We start from the raw sequence: 16461 nt of genomic DNA, 5'->3' as shown, positions 1-16461 counted from the left end.
TAGTGCTAAGTTCTGAAAAGCATTTTCAATGTGGTGCTTTATATAAGAGACACTGAACAAGATAATAGACAACATGCTTGACTTCTTCCAAATAGCAAGCACAGGAATGGAATCTATATGATGGCTTCTTGTGCGGTCTTTAGATAATAGTGATATAACCTTAAAATGCATCTCAATGGATGAGATCATGTGGGGACTTAGCTGTGATGAAATGAAGCTGCCTAGACAAGATGAATTTTATCCATCCAATGGTTTGGATCGACCCTAGAACCTGTCCAAGAAAAAGAGTTGAACAAGTCCAGTTTTTCCTTGGGAAAATTTCATCTTCACTCTCAGCGGTTTCTTAGCCATTTGAGTGCTCCTTTCTGGCTCCACTACAGTTGTCAGTCTTTTGTTTACTGGCGTCTTGCTCTCAGCTAGCTGTTATTATAATTCTCATAGCAGTCATAAGTGCCATTGGAGCTATAAGAGTTAAGAGTTTTGGATTTGCTAAGTTTTGAAAAGTTTAAAATTCCTTTAAAAAATAATTGTTGAACTCTTCAGAGTCTTTCATATGCTAATAAAGGAATATATATATATATATGCACATATATTGTGACTCTGTAAGAGAGAAAAATAATGTTCAGTATTTCTTCATCATATCTGATCATGGAACCTCTTAGTCATGTACCAGATACCTGTTGGGAAATGCTATTGAAAGTTATTCTTTGATAATGACTTTTAATGTAGACATTAAAAGGTCCCTTGCAGGGATATTGGCACTTTAGTAAAGGATTAATGATGGTCAACAAATGTTTGAAATCAAAAGCTATGAATTTTTAGTAAAGCATACTTGGTGCCCTGGCAAGTAGACGAAATATATTTGGGCAGGTGGAACTTTCTAGAATCCTCATGTCATACAATGTATTTATAAGACCAGCCCTCACAATCTTGGTCATGGCCTGAAAGCATTTCTTTATCTATAAAATCAGGATTGTATTCTTCAACTTAATCTTTGAATTTCAGCTGAATAAAATAATCAAAATACTGTTGAGACATTTGAAATGTAATCATTTTAAACTACCACTTAAAAAGAATACAGCATAATAATCTTTGGGCAAAATTTATAAAGAATATGCTAGATAATGGCTTTCTTTTTTCTTTTCTTTTTTTTTGACACAGAGTCTCACTCTGTCGCCCAGGCTGGAGTGCAGTGGCGTGATCTCGGCTCACTGCAACCTCGCCTCCCAGGTTCAAGCGATTCTGCTGCCTCAGCCTTTTGAGTAGCTGGAATTACAGGTGCCCGCCACCACGCCCAGTTAATTTTTAAAATATTTTTAGTAGAGACGGGGTTTCACCGTATTAGCCAGGATGGTCTTGATCTCTTGACCTCGTGATCTGTCCACCTCGGCCTCCCAACATGCTGGGATTACAGGTGTGAGCCACAATGCCTGACCGATAAATGCACATTACTCTCACTATGACACAAAATAATGTGAATAAACATTTCAATAGCAAAGGCATTTTAAAACAAAACAGTTAATTAGTGGCATCAAGCATGGTGTAATTGTTTAAAAGTAGACATTGCTTAAGACCTTGAGACTGGATAGAGTGAAAAGATATCTCATCTTTTACATCTTAGAAATAAACATTTGTAACCATCTGGAGTCTATTTTCTGGATTAAAGAGAAGAGCAATAATCACACAAATTTATTTTTGAAATGTCACTTCTAAGATTTGCTAGTTGAACAATACTATAGCTTGCCCCCTCCATTACACTGTCAAATATATTCTCCCTAAAAATATAATTTTAACATCTTGAAACAAAAGTAGTTTCTATTCTCTAAGCTAAAACATTAGTCACCAGAGAATGGAATTGTGTCTGAAGATTAGGTTTCTCTATCATGCTGCAGTGAGACTAAACTGAACATTCTCAGCTCTCCTGCTCTTCTGTGCATGTGGCTGATTGTTATGTTTACCTGCAGGGAATTCTTCCTAACACATGATGAACTCTTATTCATTCTCTAAAACCCAACATGCTTTCCTTTTCCAAGGATGCTTGTCTTCCTCCCATTTTATCCATCTCTACTTTATGCTACCTGCTGCTTATACCTATTTCTATTTTTCCATTTATCTTATGGAAAAATTCCCTAAGAACATACAACTATGTTCTTGGAGTATAAGTTCAAGGGAGACATGAACTACCTCTAATTCCTTTCTGTCTTTTGGGGTTAAAGTATACACTACAATACGGATCTGCACAAAACATGCTGCCTCTTTTATTTGCCATAGTTGATTGCATGTAGCTCTGCATACCCCAGTTCTGCTGCCGGTGGAAGCATGAATGTGGTAGAAAACACTTAACTTGTCTATGAGAGGTAACAACCTTTTCTGGTTTAACAAAAGTTTTCTTCTGATTGGTTTAGCATTTGTGATTAATTAGTCTTTAGATGGGTGGTAGAATAAAATATTATTTCAAAGTTCAAACTTCCTATCAAGACTCTCTCCCCGCTTCTCACAAGCTCTCACTTCTCCTCTTTCCCCCAAGATGGCATGTTTACTCCAGGAGAAGATTGGATTGTTTAATTCAGTATGCAGGAGTCTTCTGGTGTGGGGCTGCCTTCTCAACACTGGGGAATGATTAACCTGTTCAGTGCCTGCTTCCCTTGGGTTGCTGTTCACTAAGGCATAGATAATCCCGCCAATCTATTTGGGCTTCTTGCTGAGACCACCTGTTGATGTGATAGTCCTTTCAGTTTGGGTTTTCTAGGGTCCTGTGTTTTATGGTCTCACTCTCCCAGTACCAGATCCTTCAAATTTCTCAACATCAAGTCTCTCAAGTTCCACATCTTGGGTCATGAGAGCTCCAAGATCTCCTACATACCAAATGTTGCTCATGGAGAATATGCTGCTCACTACCGTCTGTTTGTGTCTCGCCTTTCACACCCACTTCATGATGCACTCAGTGGAGAAAGGGGGACAACGCTGGACATTCTGATCCTCTCTCTCAAATAATCTAGAGTCTCTGTCAAGGGTTCTGTCTTTTTTTTTTTTTTCTTTATTGGAATTTAAGTTTGGGAAACCAAGTTCCTTCTCAAAGACCCAGGCTATATTTTCATCCTACTGAAATTCCTTCTAAATATTTATTTCATTTTTACTGAATTAAATGAATGTCTTTTACATTGAATACTTATTGTATCCTAGAGCTTTTAGTAAAACTCTGTGATTCAAGTTAAGTCATCTAGGTTTGGCTCCTGACATGAGAACGAAGCTTTTATAGTTTAGAGACCACCTTTCTTTATCAAAATAGGCTGGCTTGCACGACTAATGCTTCACTGTGGATTCAAGAGTTTCTTTGAGTTTTTTCGGTAGTCAAAAGCTGAATATTAGATATATCCTTCTTTTTTTTGCATTCCTACTTTCATGTGTAAATTCACACAGCTGGCAAGAGGAAGATTGATATTTTTATCACCAGTACCCTAATGTTGACTTGGGTTTTTCTCCTTTGTCAAACCTACTCCTTTTCTGCCTCTCCACAGATTTTGTTGTTCTTCTACATTTGGCCCTATATGATTATGTTGTATTGACCCAGTTGCCGCTAATCATGCTGTTTGTGCTCAGTACCTGAAGAAAAGAGAATTCTTTTTCCTCTTCCCTTCAGAGCTAAACAAGTTTCCAGCTTCCTTGCAGATAGGTGGGACTCTATGTCTAAGCTCTGGCCAGGGAATATGTGTGGAAATGACATACCCCACTTCCAAGGCTGCCCTCTAGTACTTCTCTTGCAGTCCTCCACAAACTTTTTTATAGTTCTTCAGTTGGCCAGAGGGAGAGGTTTCACTGAAGGAAGGACCCTGGGGTCCTAGGGGATGACAGGTCTACTAGATCAACTTGCCAGGTCTATTTATTATTCATGAACGTCTAATTAAAATTTAAGATCTCTTTTGATTGTGAATATAGTGTTAACTTGAAGAGTATTTCCAGTATCTCTTACTTTGTCACTTATAGAATTATAGATATTTTTATATTGCATTACAGATATTTCAAAATAATTATACTCATTTCTATTTTGACATTGAACTTATTATTAGACTTGCTACTGAATCTTGTTATTTAATATATTCAAAACAAATACATGATTCGCTTATTCCGAGTTTAAAAGATATTTTTAGGGCTGGGTGCAATGGCTTAAACCTGTAATCCCAGCATTTTGGGAGGCTGAGGGAGGAGGATTGCTTGAGACCGGAGTTTGAGACTAGCCTGGGTAACATAGTGAGACACAGTCTCTACAAAAAATTTAAAACATAGCTGGGTGTGGTAGCATGTGCCTGTAGTCTTAGCTACTCAAGAGGCTGAGGCAGGAGGATCACTTGAGCCCAAGAGTTAGAGATTTTGGTCAGCAATGATTATGCTACTATGCCACAGAACAAGACCTTGTGTCTTAAAAAAAAGTATATATTAAACTGTATTTAAATATACTTGCTTTCTTTTTCATCTTATGTATTTTATCTGTTTTTGTTTTTCCTCGATTTTTGGCCCTTTGTGCTGTCTCTCGGCATATCTGGTAATTTTTGATTAAGTGATGGATATTACCATGGTTTTTTTGGTTAAATGCAGAAGGAAAGCCATTTAAGAAGTCGCTGGGCCAGGATGTGTATCTTAAATATGTTATACCATTTTACCCCCTTACTCTATCAGTGTTTCTCAATTTGGCTTTATTAAAAGGATTAAACCCTAGAGAAAATGAAATCACTGTGTGACTATTTTCCATAGGTGGTCTTTAGCTGGTATCATTTTAGATGCACAGGGACCCAGGCAATTCATTGTACATACAGTAGTTGCCTCATGGCATTGAGTTTGATTCTCTCTCAGAACCCTAGTTGAGAAAGGCTGCTCTGGATGCCAGGAAAATTTAAAGAGACGGGGCAGCTTCAGTTCATCTGATCCCTGCAAAGGAGTGACCAGTCAGAAAATTATTGTCTTAAGACAGTTTAGGGGAATCAGCAAAAATGGAGTAGATTTTGTCATTCTTATTTGTGGTTAGAGGGCATTCAGTTAGCCTCTGCTGGGCTATTAAACCTCTAGAAAATAGTGGTCTGATCAACTCAGAGTGTTGATCTAGAATTACTGTAAAAGCAAAAATTAAAGAAAGATAATGTGCTTTCAGCTGTAGGCACTTTGATAACCTTGAGGCTGTTTGGGATTGATGCCTTCAAGAAATATTAGGGAGATATTGTCAGACTTTTGCATAATAATTTCTATGATTAGTTCACAGTAAAAACTGCTGTCAAGGTTGGCCAATGGGATTGCTTACACACCATTGCCTAATCCTTGGGAGAAGTAAATGAATGTGATATTCTTCTTTGTACCACTTGCATTAAAATACTACCTGTGAAAGAATAGAATCTGATGGGTAATGCACAGAAACTAAAGCAGTGAATAATACTCATTACTCTCAGATATTATTCAGCTTGGCATTATTTGCTTTTCCTCTTTTGCTGAAAATCTCTAAAAATTTTTGAGGAGCTATGAATATAAAAATTATAACCCAAGGATTCCCAGCAGGTTGAATTATTTGCTGAAACACTTACGAACAGCAGGTGTTTACAGAATATGTGGCATCAAAAGCCATTTTCTCTCATCCAGAGCATTCTTTTCACATGGAGGTATAAAATGCTATCAAGATTCATATTAAAAAATGCTGAGGTAGTCTGTTATTTTTCTCTCCCATCTCTGTACTTGATTTTTTTTTTAATTTTTAGGTTATTTTAGGCATTTTATCTTTTGTATCTTTTAGTAGTAAACAAAAGATTATTTTTATATTATTATTTTTTCTGTAATTTTTTTGGTCTTAATCACTTGTACACAAATTAAACATATTTATTGTACAATTTTTAATCAGTAGTTCTCTGATTACTCCCCTTCTGAAGTTATGTAGGAATTATAGCCTTTACCATGTAATTTAGCACTAAATTATATTATTTTGTCATTTTTACTATTTTTTGTTATCTTATTTCTTCCCTAAATAATTTTTTTTAATGTGTATATGTGGGTATGATGGTTAGTTTTATGTGTCACTTTGACTAGGGTACAAGTGCCCTGACATTCAGTTAAACATTATTCTGGGTGTGTCTTTGCAGGTGTTTCTGGGTGAGATTAACCATATTGGTAAAGTGAGTCAAGCCGATGGCCCTCTCTAATGTAGGTGTGACTCAACCAATCAGTGAAAACCTGAATTCATATTAAAAAATGCTGAGGTAGTCTGTTATTTTTCTCTCCCATCTCTGTACTTGATTTTTTTTTTAATTTTTAGGTTATTTTAGGCATTTTATCTTTTGTATCTTTTAGTAGTAAACAAAAGATTATTTTTATATTATTATTTTTTACAACAAAAGGCTGAGTAAGAGGGAACTCCTCCTGCCTGACTGCTTTGAGCTGAAACATTGGCTCTCCCCAGGTCTTGAGCCTGCCAACCTTCAGACTGGAGCCAGCACTGTTGACTCTCCTGGGTCTCCAGCTTACTGACTGAAGAACTTGGGACATAGCCTCTATAATGAAATGAGTCAATTTCTGAGAGAGAGAGAGTGAGAGAGAAAGTTTCATCCTATTAGTTCTGTTTTTCTGTAGAACTCTGACTAATCCAGTGGATCATGTCTTTGATATTAATTTTGTATATCTATAGCACATATTAGTACATCATGAGTATGTTAGAAACTTAAAATAGACTTTAAGAAGCATAGTGTTCCTTGATCAAATGATTCATAAAACTTAAAGTCAGTTACTCTGACATAAAAAGTGACTACATATTTGCTAAATCCTTGAGTGCAGGTACTATTGCACTTGTTGGGTTTGACAAAGGTGGAAATAAAGGCAGTGAGAAATGCAGTGTTGATCTTGATTAGGTGGTATGCTGAGTCACTATATTTGAATGAGGAATTGTAATTATAGCACATAATACAGCATGATTTTCATAATAAAAAGGGATTATTTAAATGATGGGTTAAACTTATTTACCATAGTCAAAAGCCCATGTGTATCTTCTGAAAATTTATGATATTGTAAGTGACAGAAGAAAGGTTCTATTTATCAATGCTACCATAAGATTTGTAAACCAGTTAAAGCATGTCATCTTTCCTGTGGCAATTAGTGCTTTTGATCCAAGTCAGGGCATGCATTTAGAGTTGTTTTTCAAATTGTGGTGATGAATATCTTGTCTGATTTCACCTATAACCCTTGAGATGGATATGTAGGAAGACTAATCAAGATAAAAGTTTTAATGCATTGTTATAAAACAGAGTGAAACTATAACTGATTCATGCCCAATTTTAACTCCACAGCCTTAGCCTCATTGGGTTGTGTAGTGACTGAATTAATGGATTAAAGTTAGAAAATGTGCCAAACCATAAACCAGAGATAAGTAAGCAGAAAACTGTACTGTCGTGAATCAACATCATTCTAGTCACTTCTGAGTGTGATGGCATGAGTATTCTCACATGAAAGACTATTGCAAACTCTTACATTTATTAAAACCAAGTATCGGGGGAACCTGCCCCAGATAGTTAACATGGGTTCTTTTCTATTTCTGTAAGCATCTCGGCTGGTTTGAGAAATAAAGGGAAAGAGTACAAAAGAGATAAATTTTAAAGCTGGGTGTCCAGGGGAGACATCACATGTTGGCAGGTTCCGTGATGCTCCCTGAGCCGTAAAACCAACAAGTTTTTATTAGCGATTTTCAACAGGGGAGGGAGTGCACGAATAGGGTGTGGATCACAGAGATCACATATTTCACAAGGTAATAAAATACCACAAAGCAAGTGGAGGCAGGGCGAGATCACAGGACCACAGGAGGGGGCAAAATTAAAATTGCTAATGAAGTTTCAGGCACACATTGTCATTGATAACATCTTATCAGGAGACAGGGTTTGTGAGCAGACAACCTGTCTGACCAAAATTTATTAGGCGGGAATTTCCTTGTCCTAATAAGCCTGGGAGTGCTACAGGAGACCGGGGCTTATTTCGTCCCTTTGGCTTCGACTGTGAAAGACAGCTGCCTCCAAGGGGGCCGTTTATAGGCCTACCCTCAGGGCACATTCTCTTTCTCAGGGATGTTCCTTGCCGAGAAAAAGAATTCAGCAATATTTCTCCTATTTGCTTTTGAAAGAAGAGAAATGTGGCTCTGTTCCATCCGGCTCACCAGCAGTCAGAGTTTAAAGTGTTTATCTCCCTTGTTCCCTGAACATTGTTGTTATCCTGTTCTTTTTTCAATGTGCCCAGGTTTCATATTGTTCAAACGCACATGCTTTACAAACAATTTGTGCAGTTAACGCAGGCATCACAGGGTCCTGAGGCATACATCCTCCTCAGCTTACGAAGATGATGGGATTAAGAGATTAAAGTGTAAACAGCCATAGGAAATCACAAGGGTATTGATTGGGGAAGTGATGAGTGTCCATGAAATCTTCACAATGTATGTTCAGAGATTGCAGTAAAGACGGGCATAAGAAATTATAAAAGTATTAATTTGGGGAACTAATAAATATCCATGAAATCCATGTACCCTACAACTTAAAGTATAATAATAATAAATAAATTAAAAAAAAAAAAAGAAAATACAGTAGTCAGAATTAACAATAATAGCCCCATGTATTATCTGAACAGAAATAATACACACTCAGTTGAGTTCACTTTATTTTTTTCTGAGCTTGCCTGATTAGGGTCCTTGAAAGCCACATCACAGGCTAGCTCACATTGAATTTACTGTCGTGTAAATCACTTAAACATTTTTGTCCCATGCTGATGCTAATTCAGTACTTACAGCATTTGTAATTTGGATCCAAGTATGGTATCTTCCATGTGTGCCTCTCTACTACATCTAATTTGTTCAATTCAGCCCATCATTACACGTTGTAAAGATCATTTCTGTATTATAATTATTCTGCAATGCATTCACTAACCCTTCAAGATTCCAGTGACCCACAAATTTAATGAATGTAAGAGCTTGTTCTCCATATGCCCATCCAAGTTACCAATTAAAATGTTTACTAGGACACCACTGATGACACAGTTCTGAGACCTCTGTTCAAAATGATATCACTCTTGTAATCTTGTTTGGCATCTTTACTTTTTAATGTGTTATTAATATACTTTACTTGTGGTCCTTGCATATATACTATATAGTAAAATGTATGTAATGGCATATTGGCAATAAACAGAACAAAATTTTTATTAAAAAGATAAAAAACAATTATCTGCTACTTATTTCTTATGTAGCTTACATAGGGAATCTAAAAGCAAAAGTAGAAAAAGAAAATGCCAAATTTTAAAAAACTTGCATGCCATGGCTCCCTCTAAGCTGCTGTTCCTAAAAACCCTATATATACATATACATACACACACATACACACAGACACAGAGATACAAGATTTTCTCTCTCTATATATAGAATATATATACATTCAATATATACATATATTCAAGGTTTTATGCATATATAAATATATGCATTTGGGGGAAATATTGTTTATATATAAGTTTCTTATAAGTTTCACAAAGCAATGTTTGACGCTTTCTAAAATGTTTATGAAGTATTTCTTAAAGTTTAAAAATAAATATAATCCTTAATGTCACTATGTCCAAGATGGAGAAATTCTGATATTTATCAAAAGCACCAGGTGAATAAAAGTGATAAGGTACACCTTTCAAAAACAGCAAAGTAGACGTAACTATTAGATAATAGTTTATCACGTAGTTTTCTTTGAGTATACTTAAAATGGATATTGTGTTCTATTTTCCTTATTACAATGTGTTTTGAACTTCAGCAAGTCTGTGTTTAATTCTTTGTCATTTAGTCTTAGTGTGATTCTGGACTGTACTTGAGCTTCGTAAACTTGGGGGTTTTCTCATCTTTAAAATTGTGATAATAAAAAGGCCTGTTTTTATGGAGTTTTGAGCATAAAATGATAAGATGTATGTAAAAAATAGAACATGACAGGCATATAATACAGATTTTCAACGTGTTTATGTTCTCAAGGATTTGTGTTGTTTTTAGCACTGTTACCGGAAAGGGGTCCTGATCCAGACCTCGAGAGAGGGTTCTTGGATCTTGTGCAAGAAAGAACTTAGGGTTTGTTCATAGAGTAAAGTGAAAACAAGTTTATAAGAAAGTAAAGGGATAAAATAATGGCTACTCCATAGGCAGAGCAGTGGCTTGAGCTGCTGATCTCAGGAATAAAATGTGAAATATTGTCATTTAAACAGTGCCTTTCAATGTATCAGTAGCAAAGCCATCTGCTAAATTCAATGAAATTTTAAGCTTATTAAGTCTTGTCTTCTGCAAGATATTATCATCCTCTTCAGAAGTAATAATTAATAATACTCAAAACAATTAAGCCCCTCTTTTAAGCATTTTATAAGAAAATTGAGAGGAAGGCTATGACTATGTGCACAGTTAAAATAAGAAATTATTATTCCTGCAGATAGGTTGTGCTACCTATTTCACAATCTTCCCATCATTTACTGGGATCACGTGGGAATTTTGGGATATTATGTATATAGTGTGGTTTGAATTATAGAATGTCAATTTAAAATGGTGAAAATTAAAATTTTAGCTTATATGTTTAATGTATTCAACAAAATATATTAGGCTCACAGAACACAGATAATTGTTTGTATGTTTGTCTCTCATCAAAGATTGTTTTTCTTCTCAATCTATTAAATAAGAGAGGTGTCTCATTCATATTCTTATTTCCAGAGCATAAAATGGGGTACGGTGCATAGAAGATGCTCAGTAAATGTTAGGAGAACTAATTAAATGAGTATGCAAGTAAATTTAAAAACATATGCTGACTTTTGTATAATACAAGATTGCTATAAGGGTGATAGTCAACTAGAAGTCTGTATTTCCAAATATTACATATTTAGAAGCACTCTACAAAATAAAATATCATTATCATCATGAAAAAAAAAAAAGACGGGCATAAGAAATTATAAAAGTATTAATTTGGGGAACTAATAAATATCCATGAAATCTTCACAATTTATGTTCTTCTGCCGCAGGTTCAGCCAGTCCCTCTGTTCAGGATCCCTGACTTTCCGCAACAACCAAACACTTGTAAACAGTCTTTACATGAACATTATAAACACAATGTATACAAATATATAATGTTTCTTTTCTCTTGAGATGTTTCAGCTGAGAAATCTGACAAGGTAGAAACATTGACTTGCAAAATGCAACTCTCCTCTAAAACACCTGGTAATCTAGATTTGGTACCGATCTAACTTTTCTATACATTTCAGAAAGTAATTTTTCCCCAGTACTTTGCTAATTGCCCATAGAAATATAAACAAAACACACATGCTAATGTTGCCCACTCGATATTGAGCAGCATCATACAGTTAGACTCTGGAGCTGCAACTTCTAGGTCAAAAGTTGATGCTATTTCCGAGTAGTGAGCACAGCATCCCTGTTGCCAGGAGGAAATGTATTTTTAGCTCTGCTTTCATTAGGTGGGTTTTCTCCCTCTTCAAATATGAGGAAAATAAAATCCTCTTTATCACCTTAACACAGGGGGGACTCAAAGTGCATTCTCCCTAAGGCGCACAGAGGGCTCAGAATAGAGACAAATGGGGGGTGACATTGTCCAGATATATTGGAGGACGGTGAAGACAACCACTTTAGCAGAATTATTTATTTATTTATTTTTTTTTTTTGAGATAGAATCTTGCTCTGTCACCCAGGCTGGAGTGCAGCCGTGTGATCTCAGCTCACTGCAACCTCGTCTCCCGGGTTCAAGCGAGACAGCTATCTGAGTAGCTGGAATTAAAGACCTGCTTAAGTTTTGTATTTTTATTAGAGATGGGGTTTTGCCATGTTGGACAGGCTGGTCTTGAACTCCTGGCCTCAAGTGATCCACTGGCCTTGGCCTCCCAAAGTGCTGGGATTACAGGCGTGAGCCACTGCACCCAGCCCAGAGTAAGTATTAAGAGTGGATATTAAATGGAACATTGCACAAACTCATGAGCAGATAGTAAGAATGACAACTCTGCTAGAAGGCAGTGACCTTTGGTACATACTTGTAAAACCTGTAAAACCATGAACAGTGTATGGCTTTTAACAGAAAAGATGCCACAATTGGATAAAGATAGAGACAGAGAAATTGTATCTGTATTAAACTGAAATAGTGATGATTTTCTGAATCATCCTTGGTTAAGGATTTTCATCAAAGAGTTATTGAGGAATACTGTAAATGATTATGATAATTTATCTGTATGTATGCCATTTATGGTTTGTATTCCATATATAATTATGATTCATTAACTATATAGTAAAATGTATTAGGTTGATGCAAACGTAATTGCGGTTTTTGCCATGACTTTCAACGGCAAAAACTACAATTACTTTTGCACCAACCTATATGTAATTTTCATTTTCCAGTGCAGATCCATTCTGTCTAAATTAATCCTTTTATTTTCACAAAGCTCTTGAGTTTAAGAGTATTTCACGTGTTGTTGTAGGTGACTGGACTGGGAAGACACTACCTGAAAATAGTAGTCTACATCTGGGCCCAGAGGATCCAAATCTGGAAATCAGCCCATTGTCTAGAATGCTGCCTTTGCCATACTCTATTGTAGGATAGTCTAGGATACTAGACATACCCATTTTTTTTTTAGAAAGATCATCAGGATTTTGTAAGAGGGCTTGTGGGGGCAGGGGTGGGGTGGGATGGGGAGGTGAACGTGATGACAAAGAATGCCTTTAGAACTTCATTCAAAACTCTATGCTGTATCATTTACTAAGCATGACTAGTGTGTGTTTGTGAGAGTGTGCTGGAGGAGAATTCAGGCATTTATGATTCCCAACTAAGACCATGAATTTGAAGGAGGCATGCTTCCTATCCAACTTCAGAAATGGCAGCAAATCAAGTAGCAAATATTTTTCATCCCTTTTTATGGGCCTATCACTGAGCTGACTGCAAGGTATACTAAATAGAGACTAACTGTACTCCTTAGCCTTAAATAATTGTTCTAATTATGTAAAAATACAAAAGAAAGAATTGTCACAGTCTAAAACATTTCATATTAGCTAGAGAGGCAAATTGTAAAAAATTAACTGCTTCTGGAACAAAGAGGTTCTATAGAAGAAACATACTTAGTGATGTTCCTTGAAGGAGGAGAAAGGAGAGGGGAATGGGTAGGAGATAGGAGAAGCAAGTCCACAGCACTAACAAACCCATTCCTGGACTTCTGCACATCCTTGAGCTTCAGCCCAGCTTTTTCAGGCAGCAGTGACCCTGTATTTTGATTCTTAATGCCATGATACCCCTAATAGAAGAAATTCCATGACTGCTTTCTTAAAACTGTTTCTGATATTCAGTTCCTTCCTAATTTAATTTTACTTTAACCTCTTGGCTATTTGTCCTCCTTGAGAAGAAAGAGTTAGGGAGAGAGAGATAGCTAGAGAGAGAGAGAGAGAGAGCGAGATGGGGTCTTTGGTTTCAAGATTTGTGTGTATAATTTTCCGAGCTAGCTTTTCTCAGGAGGAGTTATTCCTTCTGTCTGTTTTTTAACTAAGTGTCCCCAAATCTTTATGAGATAAGATACTAATTGCGGCCAAGATGCTAGTGCTCGCCAGCACCTGTATTCTCTTCTTTATCCTAAGCCCCCAGGTAGAACACACTTTCTAGGCTCCCTTGCAGATAGGTGTAGCCATGTGAGAGTTCTGTGACATAGCAAGCAGAAATGATGGGACCATTTTCAGACTGACACATAGGGAACCTCCCATGTGCAATTCTCTTAAGCTCTTGGCTGATTACAGAGGACTCAGGGACACCAAAGGAGAATGAAGCCTCTGTTGGGAAGGACCCTGGGCCCCTAAACTGTGAGTATAAGACAGAGTCTTCCCTTCCTCCCAGTGCCTCGTATTGGACTGTGATGTGATGTGAACTGCAAATAACTCTGATTGCATTAGCTGAATCTCCAGTTGGTTGCTCATTGATTCATTTAACATATATTATTGGACCACTTCTCATGTTCAATACCATAATCCTATTGATTTTCCAAAGCAATGTCACTATCAATTTAAAGCACATGAATAAATTTATTACAATAGAGCATAGCCATTTTGGACAAACATTTAAAAAACATTTTTTTTAGAAGAATTTCAAGATAACAGTTGTGAGAACAGCACAAAGAACACCTGTATACTCTTCACCCACGTTCACCTACATTTTGTTCCATTGGCTTCATCTCTTGGTTCTTCACATACACACATATTTATCATAGTTTTCTGAACCTGATCACTGTCTAAAAACAAGGACACTCATCTACACAACAGCAGGACAGTTGTCAAACTAAAGAAAATTTCTCACATCTATTCAATCCACTGTCTGTATTCCAGTTTATGAATTGACCCCAACCTGTCCTTCATAACATTTTTTTCTCACTTATAGAGTAGCCCAGTTGAGGAGCGTGCACTGATTTTTATGGTTATTTTTTTTTAGTCTCCCTTAATCTTTGTCTTTACCTTTAATTTCTGTCTTTTATGATATTGACATTTTAAAAGTCCTATCTTTCTAATAGAATGTTTTTCATTTTGGCTTTGTCTCATTTGTCATCATTGGAGTTGGGATATGGATTTTTTTAAAAAATCTTTTTGTTGAAGTACAATAAGCAAACATTTTGAACCAAAAGTTTGACAGCTCATTGAACAAAGGTGAGGGATTGAGGTATCCGATTGTAATTGTTTCATTGCTAGGTTATGAGGTAGATGCAATTTCTTTTTCTTTTTAAAAAATTTAAAAACCAGAACATTTACTACATGACTAATCATTGAAATTCTTCAGATGAGCTGGATGCTGCAACGGTTGTCTTTTTTGGTTTAGGTGTTGCTCCTTCACGGAATCTATGGCTGAATCTGTGGTAGCCAATTCTTAGGTGCCTCACTTCACCAGTCCCAGTGGTATTTTGTCTTTTAGACTTGGCACTCGAGTTGTACTTCCTCTTGCACTTGGCAGAGTAGCCACATTTGCCACAGGTCACTTCTGAAGGTGGCAGGCCTTAGACCCACAGCAGGGGCACAATGTGTGCATCTTAATGGGAGGCTTTCCAAACTATGACATTCCCTTTGTCATCTTGCTTCTGTGGCTAAGACCAAAGAGCAGTAGATGCAATTTCTTTTTTTCTTTTTAATTTTTCCATAAGTTATTGGGGTACAGGTGGTAGTTGGTTATATGAGTAAGTTCTTTAGTGAGATTTTGATGCACCCATTACCTGAGTAGTATACACTGCACCCAATTTGTGGTCTTTTATCCCTCATCCCCTTCCCACTCTTTCCCCCTGAGTCCCCAAAGTCCGTCGTGTCATTCTTATGCCTTTGCATCATCATAACTTAGCTCCCACATATCAGTGAGAACATATGGTGTTTGGTTTTCCATTCCTGAGTTACTTCACTTAGAATAATAGTGCCCAATCTCATCCAGGTCTCTGCAAATACCATTAATTCATTCCTTTTTATGGCTGAGTAGTATTCCACTGTATAAATATACCAAAGTTTCTTTATCCACTCGTTGATTGATGGACATTTGGGTTGGTTCCATGATTTTGCAATTGCAAATTGTGCTGCTATAAATATGCAAGTGCAATTATCTTTTTTGTACAATGACTTCTTTTCCTCTGGGTAGATATCCAGCAGTGGGATTGCTGGATCAAATGGTAGTTCTACTTTTAGTTCTTTAAGGAATCTCCACACTATTTTCTATAGTGGCTGTACTACTTTACATTCCCACTTGCAGTGTAGAAGTTCCCTGTTCACCACATCCATGCCAACATCTACTTTTTGTTGTTGTTGTTGTTATGGCCATTCTTGCTGGAGTAAGTGGTATCCCGTTGTGGTTTTGATTTGCATTTCCGTGATCATTAGTGATGTTGAGCATTTTTTCCTATGTTTGTTGGCCATTTGTATATCTTCTTTTGAGAATTGTCTGTTCATGTCTTTAGCTCACTTTTGGATGGGACCGTTTGTTTTTTTCTTACTGATTTGTTTGAATTTGTTGTAGATTCTGCATATTAGTCATCAGATGTATAGATTGTGAAGATTTTCACTCACTCTGTGGGTTGTCTATGTACTCTGCTGACTGTTCCTTTTGCTGTGCAAAAGCTCTTTAGTATAATTAAGTCCCAGCTATTTATCTTTGTTTGTATTGCATTTACTTTTGGGTTCTTGGTCATGAAATCCTTGCCTAAGCCAATGTCTAGAAGGGTTTTTCCAATGTTATCTTGTACAATTCTTACAGTTTCATGTCTTACATTTAAGTCCTTAAGCTATCTTGAGTTGAGGATCCAGTTTCATTCTCCTACACATGGCTAGCCAATTATCCCCAGCACCATTTGTTGAAAAGGGTGGCCTTTCCCCACTTTATGTTTTTGTTTGCTTTGTCGAAGGTCAGTTGGCTGTGTTTGAGTTTATTTCTGGGTTCTCTATTCTGTTCC

General features: G+C 36.6%; 1 protein-coding gene and 1 pseudogene across 1 annotated transcript in view; one reads left to right on the top strand and one right to left on the bottom strand.

Annotated features, from left to right (window-relative positions):
* Window positions 1-16461, top strand: part of CHODL (chondrolectin) — a 456335-nt gene that overhangs the window by 70155 nt on the left and 369719 nt on the right. The window lies entirely within an intron of this gene.
* On the bottom strand, window positions 14788-15104 carry LOC126949626 (60S ribosomal protein L37-like; annotated as a pseudogene).

This window comes from Macaca thibetana, chromosome 3, assembly GCF_024542745.1.
Source record: "Macaca thibetana thibetana isolate TM-01 chromosome 3, ASM2454274v1, whole genome shotgun sequence".
Lineage (NCBI taxonomy): Eukaryota > Metazoa > Chordata > Mammalia > Primates > Cercopithecidae > Macaca > Macaca thibetana.
Note: the sequence above shows the minus strand (reverse complement) of the source record. Positions and strands in the feature narration are given on the sequence as shown.